This window comes from Haplochromis burtoni, unplaced genomic scaffold (genome assembly GCF_018398535.1).
Source record: "Haplochromis burtoni strain Fernald_Lab_line unplaced genomic scaffold, NCSU_Asbu1 Contig_77, whole genome shotgun sequence".
Classification (NCBI taxonomy): domain Eukaryota; kingdom Metazoa; phylum Chordata; class Actinopteri; order Cichliformes; family Cichlidae; genus Haplochromis; species Haplochromis burtoni.
The window spans coordinates 1,035,483-1,050,112 of record NW_024582438.1 but is presented as its reverse complement, the minus strand read 5'-3'; positions in this window follow the sequence as shown (position 1 = coordinate 1,050,112).

Genomic DNA, 14,630 nt, shown 5'->3' with positions numbered 1-14,630 from the left:
GTGTGTGTGTGTGTGCGTGTATATACTGAATGCTCTTTATGAATGTGTATGAGCCTATTTGTATGCATGTGAGCTTGTGGCTCTCCGTGATCTCTCCCAAGCTTCAAAGCCAACTACTCTAATTCTTTTTTTCCTGTTTGTATGGTGATGTTTTATTGCATTAGTGGTTATATGTGGTTCTTGGTGGTGAAATGTGTATGCCTTTGTATTAGATTCTTGAAAAGTAAGTTACATAAATGGCATTTTACCTGACCCTTCCCGTGTGTTTTCTCAAGCTGGTTGCACAATTTCACACCATTTTCGTTTTCTTTTTTTAAATGAAAGCTCGACCCCGTTTATAAAGACACTGGTAAGTAATGATATTGCATCACAGGATAATTAAAAACAAGTGTTTGTTAAAAGATTATTGCTTATCAAGTCTAGATCACTAACTAGCTTAACTTTTAAGAGCTTATGTCACATTTATGATCATTTATAGGATACATGTGACTGTTACACATTTCCCACATGAAATTATTCTTCTCTGCTACTGAAGTCTGGAAACAAAGAAGGGGTTTTATTTGCTGAATAGCCAAACCATAAGAAAATGCCATTAGCCTTTAGTGTCCATATATATTTATATGACTCCGGGTGTAGCTTTTGTAACGAAATCAATCTCAACCATATTGCTGGAGTGCATTGATTTTATTTGCAAAAAAAAGTAAAGGTATTGATTAGAAATGCCTGTGGACATTGATCTATTGCAGCAGCCTCAGAAAATGGCAGAAGAATACATCAAAGGAAAAAAAGGGGAGGCATGCAATGCAACAAAAAAGCATGGTAGGGATGAAAATGAAACCCATCATTTGTGGAATTTGCATTAGTATCGCATTCAGAGCAAAGAAACCGATGGAAATTGAAAAGACACAAAACTGTTTAACATGGGTAAAAACGAAGGTTAGTTCCTACATGCATGAATTTTCACTTGTTTTGCCATCCTATTTTTTATTTTTTATTTATTTATTTTTTAAATGTGGTCTTTTTTCATCTTCTTTTTTTTACTGCATACCTTTTTGCATACTCCCTCCAAACAGCGTGCATGACAAAGCCTACTAAAAACCCAAGTATGGCTTTGTTTGACATTTAGTAACAAATCCACATTTTCAGCAAAATGTAGCCATTTGGAGGGGAAAACACAAGATCATAGCAACTGGTAAGTGATATCCAAAGAGAAGCAAAAATGCTTATTCTGTAACATAAATATTGCTTTTAGAGTAGTGCTTGCAACCTCAGTCCTGCTGTGTGTTGCTTGTTAGCTTGCTATAGTGTTTGAGGGTTGTGCTACTAACAGTTAATCTTTCTATTTGCATATGCAAGCAAACCGATTGTGCAAAGTACATAGGCTGTTTTTTGTGGCTTGTGAATGCTGGTTCCCACAGACTTTGTGCAGAAGACAGATGGCGCTGAGAGAATCCTGAATTTATGGAAGAATTCTGTAACAGCAATTTAATGTTGAAGTCTACTTGAAAGGGTTCACATTGTAGAACATTTCTGAGAGGTGGACATAACTTAATCGTTTGAAAAGCGAGGTGATGCCTGTAAAGTCTTCAGTCTCTCTTACAGCCAGCAGAGGGCGACGCCTCTGGTTACAACAAGAAATCTCTGAGAAAACAGCCCTTTGGCTCCTTTGATTGATGATCTCAGTAAACGCGTTCCTGATGAGTTATGGGTTAGCTTCATGTTTTATTGACTACAGCAGAATGTTTAGTTTATGAATTAGCCCCCACCCCTCCCCTAGAGTTAAAAAGGTCAAAAAGCAGGTTTTGTTTTCAGGCAGCCTTTATCTCCTAACAAGCTGCTACAGCACGAATGTACAGTGTCTCTCAGATTCACCCCTTGCTCTTTACCTCCACTGTCAAAAAAGGTAAAGAGTTCTTTGCATGTTTAAATCTGTCTGTCCTCTTAAATGCCCACACTGAATCTGTCTTTTGTCTAACAAGTAGTCGAATTTCAAGCTTCAGCTCAACAGTTGCACCAACCTTTTGTGGTTCTTGGCTCTGTTGATGTCACTTAGAATTCTTCTCCATCTAAAATAAAAAAAATTAACCAGGCTTCAGCTCCTCTGTTCTCATGATGACAGCAGAAAACCTTTTACTGAAACCAAACAAAGAACAAAATAAGGAGGTACAAAGAAATGGCACCCTCTGTCAATTCTCAGGTTTTACATATCAGGAGATAATAGAGTACACAGCGTGTGATAGCAATAGAGCTAACTATCTTAGGAAGAAGGCCAGGAAGGAACTGCTTTTTTTTTTAAAACCCCTTTAACCCCCCACTCATACACTATAATAACTTGAACTGATAACACTCTGATGATCATAGGAGAGATGCCAGTCTAAAATTTGTTGCACTTAACAAAATGACTATTCTATTCCGTTTGTAGATAATGAAAAAGTCCTTAGCAGGTCTTAAAATTAGGTAAATACAACTTGAGATGAAACACATGACACATCACATCATGTCATATAGTTATTTAAACATAACTCTGGTGTTTTGAAGCCATTCTGCTGTAGATTTTCTGATGTGGTTGGGATAGTTATCCCGTTCTTTGGTTCACAGAGGAGTTCAGAGACCGCAAAACAAGCACAAATCAAGCACCCTGCACCATCGTGCTTGACAGTTGGCACAAAGTGTTTGTGCCGATTTGCTTTTGATTTTTATCAAACGCGGCACTGTGCATCTTGGTCAAACATCTCCACTTTGGTCTCGTATGTCAACTAAGATATGATTTATTTCCTTTTTGGGATTTTATTACCACCACACCTGAATGCTGCAGATCAGCAAATGGTTCAAATTTCAGCTTTTACAGAGATGTTCACACTTCCTGGTGATGATGCATACAATTAGCAGAACCCAGCTGCTACTCACCCTCTTAATTCCTATAGACGCAGCAGGATTGTAGTTATTACATGCTGCTTTTGAATGCCGGTGTAGGTTTTGCTAAATAAATAGTATAATATGTCATATGTTGTTGTTTAACTGAGACTGATTTTCTTAATAAAAGGTTAGATTTGCCAAACATGAAGAAAATCAGTATTTGCTTCACTTTAAACGATTGGATTAACCTCAACATAACACAGCTGCCTACAGTCATCTACTGCAGGCATCCTACAGTATATATGTGACAATATAGCATACTTTATAACTGGATTTAGCAACTAAAGCAAAATGAACTGATGCAGGTTATATCATCCATACTTTAATACTTTAAATCATCCTCACTAATCTGTGCTTGGGATTCCCCAGGGCAACACGGGAATGCCACACACAGACTGTATATCCAGTGTGATTACGATTATCTGGGTGATGTGAGGTTTTTTTGCTTTTTTTTTTTTTTTTTTCAAGAAAAAATGGATGACGGACATTAGGTTTGTCATTCGTCTTTGTCATTTGGCTAGTTTTATAGCAAAAATGAATATATAGCACTTCATAATAGTATAGTCATGTTAATGGTACAGTGGGTTACTGCAGCACTCACTTACTTTAGTTCTAAATGAGGCATCGTATCATTTTTACATGCCAATCAGAGCATGTTGAAAATTACTATAATTTTTAACCTGGTTTGTTATTCAGTCTTATTATACAATCTATCATTTCTACAGGGAGTGCAGAATTATTAGGCAAATGAGTATTTTGTCCACATCATCCTCTTCATGCATGTTGTCTTACTCCAAGCTGTATAGGCTCGAAAGCCTACTACCAATTAAGCATATTAGGTGATGTGCATCTCTGTAATGAGAAGGGGTGTGGTCTAATGACATCAACACCCTATATCAGGTGTGCATAATTATTAGGCAACGTCCTTTCCTTTGGCAAAATGGGTCAAAAGAAGGACTTGACAGGCTCAGAAAAGTCAAAAATAGTGAGATATCTTGCAGAGGGATGCAGCAGTCTCAAAATTGCAAAGCTTCTGAAGCGTGATCATCGAACAATCAAGCGTTTCATTCAAAATAGTCAACAGGGTCGCAAGAAGCGTGTGGAAAAACCAAGGCGCCAAATAACTGCCCATGAACTGAGAAAAGTCAAGCGTGCAGCTGCCAAGATGCCACTTGCCACCAGTTTGGCCATATTTCAGAGCTGCAACATCACTGGAGTGCCCAAAAGCACAAGGTGTGCAATACTCAGAGACATGGCCAAGGTAAGAAAGGCTGAAAGACGACCACCACTGAACAAGACACACAAGCTGAAACGTCAAGACTGGGCCAAGAAATATCTCAAGACTGGTTTTTCTAAGGTTTTATGGACTGATGAAATGAGAGTGAGTCTTGATGGGCCAGATGGATGGGCCCGTGGCTGGATTGGTAAAGGGCAGAGAGCTCCAGTCCGACTCAGACGCCAGCAAGGTGGAGGTGGAGTACTGGTTTGGGCTGGTATCATCAAAGATGAGCTTGTGGGGCCTTTTCGGGTTGAGGATGGAGTCAAGCTCAACTCCCAGTCCTACTGCCAGTTTCTGGAAGACACCTTCTTCAAGCAGTGGTACAGGAAGAAGTCTGCATCCTTCAAGAAAAACATGATTTTCATGCAGGACAATGCTCCATCACACGCGTCCAAGTACTCCACAGCGTGGCTGGCAAGAAAGGGTATAAAAGAAGAAAAACTAATGACATGGCCTCCTTGTTCACCTGATCTGAACCCCATTGAGAACCTGTGGTCCATCATCAAATGTGAGATTTACAAGGAGGGAAAACAGTACACCTCTCTGAACAGTGTCTGGGAGGCTGTGGTTGCTGCTGCACGCAATGTTGATGGTGAACAGATCAAAACACTGACAGAATCCATGGATGGCAGGCTTTTGAGTGTCCTTGCAAAGAAAGGTGGCTATATTGGTCGCTGATTTGTTTTTGTTTTGTTTTTGAATGTCAGAAATGTATATTTGTGAATGTGGAGATGTTATATTGGTTTCACTGGTAAAAATAAATAATTGAAATGGGTATATATTTGTTTTTTGTTAAGTTGCCTAATAATTATGCACAGTAATAGTCACCTGCACACACAGATATCCCCCTAAAATAGCTAAAACTAAAAACAAACTAAAAACTACTTCCAAAAACATTCAGCTTTGATATTAATGAGTTTTTTGGGTTCATTGAGAACATGGTTGTTGTTCAATAATAAAATTATTCCTCAAAAATACAACTTGCCTAAAAATTCTGCACTCCCTGTAATTGTATGTATAATTTGTGTTCATCCTTTCTTTATAAACCATTTACACTGTTCACAGTCTCTCAAAAACTCAACCTGACCCAACATATGATCACAATTTTCCTAACGACCCTATTAAGAGTGCACTTTTACACATGCATGAATAATTGTTAAGCTCAAGGTGTACCAAACAATGACCAGCTGACTTCTTTTAGTTTTGCTGCCTCATTACCATATACTGGAGCTCATTACTGCCACCTCAAATAAAAGAAGAATGTACAGCTTCGTTTCTTGTTCCAGAAATGCCAAAGGCATTAAAAAATGGTCCCAAACAGTAACCATCGGTGTTAAGTGAATTGTTGCCAAACTGAATCAGTCCAAGTTCAATTATTAGAGCTCACCGGGATGTTATTTTGGAGGTTTTGGAAACCGCAGCATTATTATTCACTCTGCAGTATTTAATGAATTTAATGTGTATCATCTGTATGAGGAGAAGAAGAGTCTTAATTGTCTTATTTCAAAATTGAAAGTTTTTTAATACAGAGTATAATCATCCCCCTACTATACCATACATTTCTCAATGTGTTGCTTTCAAGCCAGACTTTCTTGTCATTTTGAAAGTACTCTTGATCAATAGTTCTCTGAGCTTTCTGAAAGTTTCTTAGGGCATTGGCTGCTTTTTCACTCATTTTCAGTCCATTTCTTGTAACTGAACATTATCAGAGAAATGACTGATGAATTATTCAAGCAAAAGGGAACCAAACCCAAGGAATAGATACTTTTTAAAAAATGAACAAAGAACCAATTTTTATTTGCACTTTGGGGCACTTTTGTTTTACTTACCACTTGTTACAAAAATGCCAAATGTATTTAGCTGAAAGGGTGATTACCTCACACACGTCAGCAGGTTGTGCTGAGAGAAGAAGAGCTTTTAATTAATAATTGTTCCAACTCCATTTGTGTCTTATGTCCAATAAATTCACTTTTACACATCACTGTAGATGTTAAATTAGTTGTGAATAACGCCAATTTATTTAAAATTGTGGTTATTTTAAGGCAGCAGTGACTTAATTCACCACACGAGGGCAGTAGCATTCCTACTCCTCCATGCACTTCTCTTGAGGCTACATTTTCTTCTTTAAGCATGAACAAGAAGGGTCTTTTGTGTAGCGAGTGTTTTAACGTCGATCCCAGAGTGTAAATCTGTCATCTTTAATGTCTATAGATTAGGTTGTTTTGTATTTTAAAATGGCATAAAGGCTCGCCACAAAACGCAGCATCGCCAGTGCATGTGTTAAAGTGTAACATTTCATCAGATCTGTAAACAGTGAAAAACCTCTCAGAGGCCTGATTGTTTTAATCCTGCAAACATGACATGACTGTGAAGCAAATTTAAACAATGTGGTGCTTTAAGCACGTTTTGCATTTGACCTTCTGTTAATGACTTAAGCACCAGTAGCAGTTTGTGTATACTTGTGCCCCCTCCACTCCCTTTGCTGTCATTTGAAATGTTCGGATCTGCTCAGGATCTCAGCAGTGAAGCCTTACAGGTGTTCAGCACAGCGCTTCCCCATCATGGGTGTTTACTCTCTGCAGCACGCTCAGGTCACATCGTTATATGTTAACGAGGCTCCAAAAAGCACTGCACAAAGTCGCGGGAGACAGTGTACTGTGACATTTATTGTGATATCCTTCTGCTGTTCTGCCTCTGGGATATCATAGCTCGACACACATTTGGACCCATGAAATCAAACTAAAACCAGCTGAAATTCAAAATCTGGCATCTTCGATCTCCATTTGAGAGTTCTTTCATACAAGGGAAGAACACCAAAAGAAACATTTTTGCTTTGAGTTAGTGAAATGAATTGACAGTTTGTGGTTTTAAGAAAAAACTGCTTTCAGTGTGTGATTATTTTCCATATTAATTGGTGCTGCCAGAACTTTGGGATTTTCTAATAGAAGAACAAAACCCTGTAAGGCATTATTTGAGAATACGCCTTTGTTCTCCAGTTATGAGTTACTGGGGTTGGATTTGAAGTCCATTCATTACTGATTAAGAACCTAAAAGGTCTTAAAATATTGTTAGAGTTATTTATTATTATTTGTTTATTTATTTATTCGGTTTGTTATAGTAAAGAGTCATCTTAAAGGATTGATGTCGTAGCAGTTACCTCTTTGCTCGAGTGTATGTTTGCACCGCCGCATATCTTCTTTCCTCATAAAAATTCCTACCGGGAAGGAGAGCGAAGGAGTGAAGGATGGGGGTGAGGTGAGGCCGAGGGGTTCCATGTTCAGTTTGTTTTAGCCCTCTGTTTGGAGAGGAAACTTTCATTTCTTGGTGATTTATGGGTGGTTAGCTTCCTAGTGGAATCAGAGAGTCGTTTTCCTGCATGTAATAACCCACTCTTTAACATAAAACTTGGGTTTCTCTTTTGTGTTTTGCTGATCCAGTGTGAAAGGTGTTACATCCGGTGCAGAGCTGAAGTGCTCAACAAGAAGCCCTTGAGGACAGTTTAGCAGAAACTATACCACGGGAGATGATTCACATCTATCCACAAAAACCCTCATAGAAATGTAAGGATCTAGGAAATGCATATGACAGCATAATAGCTTCGATAATGCTCTAGGTCCCTGTGCAGTGTTGTGGTATAGCACATCAGAACTGTCCCACAGAAACAGCAGTTTTGGACTTGACCAGGCCGCACTTGTGACGCACAGTGCGGTGCCTACGGCCCAACATGAAACAGGAAGTAAGCGAGAAAGGCCGGGAAATTAGTCTACGGGGATGAGTTGCTTCTCAGGCCAAGCATCACCACTGGCTTGAGAGATCTGTGACTCACTTGTGGAGCATGTGTTTTCAGTCCGTGGGACAGATGACTACAAATAGATGGCCCCAGCAAACCCATGTGAGAGGACCGCAAAGTGTTCTATGGTTACAAATGAGAAAAATAAAGTTTAGTGGCCGGCCATGAATCTGGTGATAGTGAGTGCTGGAGCCTCCTTGGGATTAGTATCATTGTCGGGGTTTTTTGTTTGTTTCATTTTTGTTTCACTGTTTGTCTTGTGTTTCTGCGTTCCAAAGTTTCCACTTTCCACACAACGTGAGGCTAATGCAGCGCTTGGCAGCTTTTGCGTCGGCCCCTTGGCTTTCGCTGCTGAGCCATCATCTCTGCCTGTCAATCACATCCAGAGTGACACAGCGCACATGAGTCCTCGAGAGGTCAATTGTTGTGTATGTCTGACCTTTGAGCCCTGCAGCAGGAGGGATCCATGTGCAAATGCACTGAACAAAACTGGGCTTGAGCGCGTAATAAATCAGAAGAACGCTTTACTATCCCCATATACACAGGATTCATAATTGGAAGCATATTGCTGAGCGGAGAGACGAAAGGCTGCTCCAGAGCGAAGACGTAGAGGGGTTAAAAACACAGGCTGATAGCAAACTTGAAGGGTGTTGGGGTGAAACTTGCAGTCAGGCTTTCAGTATGTTGACTCAGGCAGAGTAAAAAACTACAGAAATCACCACAGTGAGTCATTCATGGCTACAGCATGCCAGCTCACAGTCGAAGCATGTTTTATCCGTCGTATTATTCATGTTCTACAACACGTGTCTAGTAAATGCAAAAAGCTGCTGTTATAAACCCAACCAGGCTGTTCTTCCAATGTAATGCTTCTGCAAATATGCACTTTTATTCTTGTGTCTTAACAGTCCCTATAACAGTACATGAGTGCTGGTTTAACCCACTAACCCAGTTTTTTTTACATTGATGCTGTTCATCTCTTTTTTAGCCAGCCCAAACCTACACCCACGTGCCAGTACCACTTTAAATCCTTTGCCTCTATATTTATGTTAGCATGTCAAAAAGCCACACTAGACATTTCCACACTGTAATAAACTAGATTTTATTAGTGAGAGCCAGTGAAGGATGGGAACTGCAGCCAGGCCATCTCCATGGTTACAGACCACAGAGATGGCTGTCAAGCAGCTTCTGACCGTGGCGTGTTTCGTGGCCACCATCAGCTGATGGCTGAAGACAACCCAGCGCATGTGTACTGTGCTTTCCTTTCCAAGTATGCTTGCTCTCACCTGGGCCTTCGTTTAGGCTTTCAATCGGGAGTTTTGTTTTTTCGAGTTGGCAAAGTAGCCCTGCGACAGACTGGCAACTTGTCCAGGGTCTACCCCGCCTCTCACCTGTGACGGCAGCCATGACCCTGAATTGGATAAGCGGAAGTTGGCAAATTTGTTGCTGCTATTGCACAAATAAACCTTGGAAGAACGTGTGAATGGAAATTTAACTTTATTATTATTTAATAGTAAATAGTAAATAAAGTTATTATTTACTGTCTTTCATTATGATTACTTCCTATATTCACCAAAGTTTTCATGACAACATTCAAATTTTGGTTTGAAAAAGATTGTTGTGTTGCATACCTACAAAAGACTGTGTGTTGTTGCTGGACATGTGGAGATGAGAAAATGCAGCAAAGAGAGACTCTGCCAAGGTTAAGTTCACAGGAGAGCCTTTTCTGTATCTTCTGAGGGTCTTTTTGTCAAATTATATTGTTTCTTTGTAGCCTGGCAGTGACTGTTAGCAGGACTAATTGTGGCCCATTAGTTGGGAATCTCCATTTTTGACAATAATCCCACTTGAGTACTAAGTGCTGAGTTTGTCCCGTGTCCCTCCCCTAACCTTTGCCTCCCTTACACCATATTTGCCAGAGGTCTCTTCCTGTTAAAAGGAAGTTTTTCCTTACCACTCTTGCCAAGAGCTTGCTCATAGGGAGTTGTCTGATTGTTGGAGCTTTCTCTCTATTATTGTAGGATAAAGCACCTTGAGGCACCGTTGTTTTGATTTGTACATATACATATATATATATATATATATGTATATGTTTTGTAATGTATATATGTATATATTGTACAGAGATGGGCAGTAACGCGTTATAATCTGATTACTTTTTTCAAGTAACGAGTAAAGTAAGGGATTACTATTGCAAAAACGGTAATTAGATTACCGTTACTTTCCCGTAGGAACGCTGCGTTACTGCGTTACTAAAACCGTGATTTTTTGCGAGAATGTCTCACGACAGTGACGTAAGCGAGTGCGCGTTAGTGACAACAGCTGTGTGCAGATCAACAATGGATCACATATCGATTGTGGGAGAGAGTATGAGCGTGCAGCGTTTAAAGCGTGGAAGTACTGACCTTACTTTGAGTTTGATTCCATAAAAAGTGACAAAAACATTAGCGTCCATCGTGCGTGGGAAGAAAACTTCTTTTTACAGCGAAAAAAACCCCTAAACTTCCAAGCAAGCACCGAGTGCGCAACGACGTAATGGGAAATTCACAGAGAAACTCGCGGATTCTTCAACTGACCGCGGCACACCTGCACCAGGGTAAACCTCCGCCTACCGCAGTCCTGCTTTACAGGTGAAAATAGAGCAACAGGACCGCTGAGTCTTTGACTTTATTTATTTTCTGCTGTGTTTTACTTGCATCTATTTGAAAGAGCTGAGTGTAAACACAAAAAATATTTTATTTTATGTGCTGGAATGTGCAGAAAATAGGTTTAAATGTTAAACTAATTTATTCAAGTCAGAGAATGTTGCATATAATTAAATTTTTGCTTGATGCATAAAGTTAAAAGATTAAAACTAATAAAACAAGTTAAAAAAGAGACTTTTCCATTTGATTACATTTTGTATGATGGATTATGTAGAAAAAGTAGAATTGGGCTGAAAGATCTATCGCTTTATCACCTCTTCAGGTTGTAAATCGTGTTTTTATAAAATTATAATAAGTATATACTAAATAATATAATTATATTAATTATAATCTTTTACCATCTGATTATTATATATATATATATATATATGTAGATAGATAGATAGATAGATAGATAGATAGATAATGATAATAATAATTAAGAAATTAATTAAGTCAACAAGGAGAATAATACTTGGTTTAGATCATTTGAAAAAGTTCAACACTTTTTCTTTCTTGCAGACAGTAACAGTAAGTAGAAAACACATGTGCCCGTCAGGTATAACTGCTGTAAATGCAAATTTACAACACTGCAGATGTTCTGTATGAGCATGAAAAGACATGAAACTGATCTCAATGATAGTTCAGTTAAAGGTAATAGCAAAGGCTGGCTCATAGCCAAAGACCCCATTAGAAGGAGCCCAGGGAAGGCAGGTATATATGCTTCACCCGCTCGCCTCTCTAATCTCAGCTGTGAGCCATATCCTCCTGCAACATTTATCTCCTACTGCAAACACAATAACCTGTGACATGTCATGCTCTTGTGCAGACACAACACATTTTGGGCCCCAGTGATTTCTGTTTTTGTGAGGCAAAATTTTCATTGGATACTACAGCAAGTCACAAAATGTATTCTAGGCAGTATCATCACATTTCTCGATCACGCTCTTTGTCAGTTTTCCTTCTTTAGTTGTAGAGCCTACTTAAAAACAGATGTCAGTTCTCTTAGATCATTCATTATTTATCCTCTTGAGGATTAGTTTCTTATGTGTGTCAAAAATTATAAATCTGAGTTATTTACTGGGATGTTTTGCTGGACATTTATCTTCTGCTGCCTACTCCCCCGCACTGATGTGCAGCCACAACAGGGGACTGCTGCTGCTTATACTTCCCATAGGGCAGAATCAACAAATCAGCTTCTTTAGATTAACAATGACAACTCCTTATTTGAGCGAGGTATCCTTTGGTTTCAGAGCAGTGAACATGACTGGTGTGAATTCGCATGTCTAAGCCTGTTAGGAGTGAGGCCTTTTACTGGCCAGCTTGCACGTCTTTTTGCTTCGGCTACAGTCCTTTACAGTTTGCGGGTCTCTTCATTGGCCCAAAAATGTGTGCAGAAATTTGATTTACAGTGCAAGCAGCAGCTTTCTTTTCAAACCAAGGGATCATTTAACACTGCAAGTGCCAGCTCTAAAATATGACCTATAAGAAATCTTTGCTGAAAGCTGATATAAGCACTCATTTACAGCCTTAGCCTGGCTAACGATGGCCCTTAATGAGCAGCTCAGGCATCTACTTGTTTATTAGGGCAGACTGACTGACAGGTCAACTGATGGAAAAATAAAGTACTGAATGAGGAATTGGATCTGTCCCCTCTTTGCCACATCAGCGGGGCCCTAATGTAGTGGGGTGAACTTTGAAGTGCCCTAATGGTCTTCATGGTCCTTTAACCATGCAGGCTTCTATTAGGGGTGTCAGTGGAGCCTGGCTGGAGCAGCGTGACCTATTAGGTTTAACGAGTGCTGCTAAGGGCACAGTAGGCTGCTCTTCTTCCTCTCTGTAAGTGTTTATTTATCTCGTCTAGCTGTGTTTTGAACTGAAGCAAAGTGCAAAGGCAGCGGCAATGTCTCTTACGCTCACAGTCCATTTTATTCTGTGGGTCTTTCTCTTTTTAATAGGGCTGTGTGATTAATGGTCAGTTAACAAGGATGAATTATGTTGTATTTTCCATATTCTTGCAGTGGAAAAACACTGAAATTGTTCTGTTTACCTCTGATCTACAGACTTACTTTGTTTAAAAAGTATTAAAACATCAGAATCACACAACTACCAAGTTAATTGGAGAAAGTTTGTGATTGGCTTTAAGATTTACTTTAGAGCTGGGTGTCAAAGACAAGATAAGAAGGTAAAAAGGTACTGAAAAGCATGGTAACACTAGAGTTTGCTGTCCTTTTGTGTAGTGCTATTGTAAGAACACTATGAGGCTTCCTAATGCTGTTTGTAGTTTGATCAGGTTGTCTTCTAATCTTAGGGTCCATCCCAGGCATTTCCAACTTGACCAAGTGACTTTGGAAAACACCGGATGGCAGGCCAGAGGCTTGGATGGCAGCTCTGCCACCAATAGTGTGTGAGTGAATGGGTGAATGAGAAGCACATTGTAAAGCACTTTGTAGAACTGCTAAGGTTAAGAGGTGCCTCATAAGTGCAGACCATTTAGAATTTTAAAGAGCACTTTCTAGTCTAAGTAAACTTTACTTATTACGTTGTTCTGAAAAATCTGTATGCTTTGTCTGAAATGTGCAAGCCTGCAATGAAGCGGTTTTTCTCGTATTCACGATTGCCAGTTCCTCTGCTAGACATGGAAGCTTTATTGGGTGACAGCAGGCGTCTCATGAGTTCTGCCATTGTAACGTGATCGAAGTGCTCCAGTAAACTGTTGCGGCGCAGTGGAAAAGTTAGCATTTGTTTCTGGGAGCAAACAGAAATGGATGTGCCTCAGTGCAATGTTTTTTTTCTTCTTTTTTTCCAGGCCAAAGACCAAAGCAGTGGCATGATGTGAATTGCCACAGGTTTTCTATAATTGTTTTTATTCTTTTTTTCCTGGCCATGCTTTCTCTTCCTCTTACATGAGAGTTGTTCTAAGTGGTTGCTCCTTCTCTGAAGGATTTTCAGAACAAAGGGTAATAACGGGGGGATTGATTACACACAGAGATTTTGCAGTGTAGGAAAGATATTTTGGAGCATTTATAAGAAAAGATTTCCTGAACACTGTCTTGTCTCATGACTTGTAAAGCAAAAACAAAGAACATCTGTGTGAAAAGAGGTTCTATATTTTCTTACATCTCAGTTTATTCTAGCTCTGGCTACAGCTAGATTGACCACCTGTAGGTATTTAAAGCACATTCAAACTATTAGGCTTAACTTTCAGTCTAATGGCTTAGGCAGAGCATCCCATCTGGACGCTGTTGATGCGAGAAAAAGGATGGAATCGGATATCAACCCCAAGAACACAGAAAGACAGAAAGACACACATCCACACTCGCACACACACATCACTAAAAATGTTAATTATTTCATTTTTAGAGGCACCTATTGTATTTTTCTATTTATGTTAATAAATGCGTGTAATTTTATGTTCAGTTCAGTTACATTTTTTTCTTGTATCACCATAAGAGATATTTATGTTGCAAGATAGAGAAACGACCCTACAATTTTAGTGAGAGATCCACAACAATTACATGATCCCATGTGAACAACAATTTACTAATAGCGGGGAGGAAGAACTCCCTTTTAACAGGAAGAGACCTCCGGCAGAACCCTGCTCAGGGAGGAGCAGCTATGTGTCGTGACTCGTTTGGGAATGAGGAGAAAGAGAAGAGATACAGAAGACAGAATGTTTATGCATTCAAATGGAAATATGTTGATGTTTTTGAGATTTGAGGTAACGATTATGAGGTCTGATCATCCAGAACTTTTTATGTAAGGAGACACATTTTAAACGGATTCTGAATTTAACAAGAAACCAACAAAGAGAATTTCTCTCTGTATGGAAGAAATATGATCTACTATTAACTAGCTGACCATAGATAAACAGTTAAACAATAGGTTCTACTGTCAGTGCTTTTTTTGCATATACTGTATGAAAAGTTCGTAGGTCACTGTTGTGATCATGCAGTACACTGCT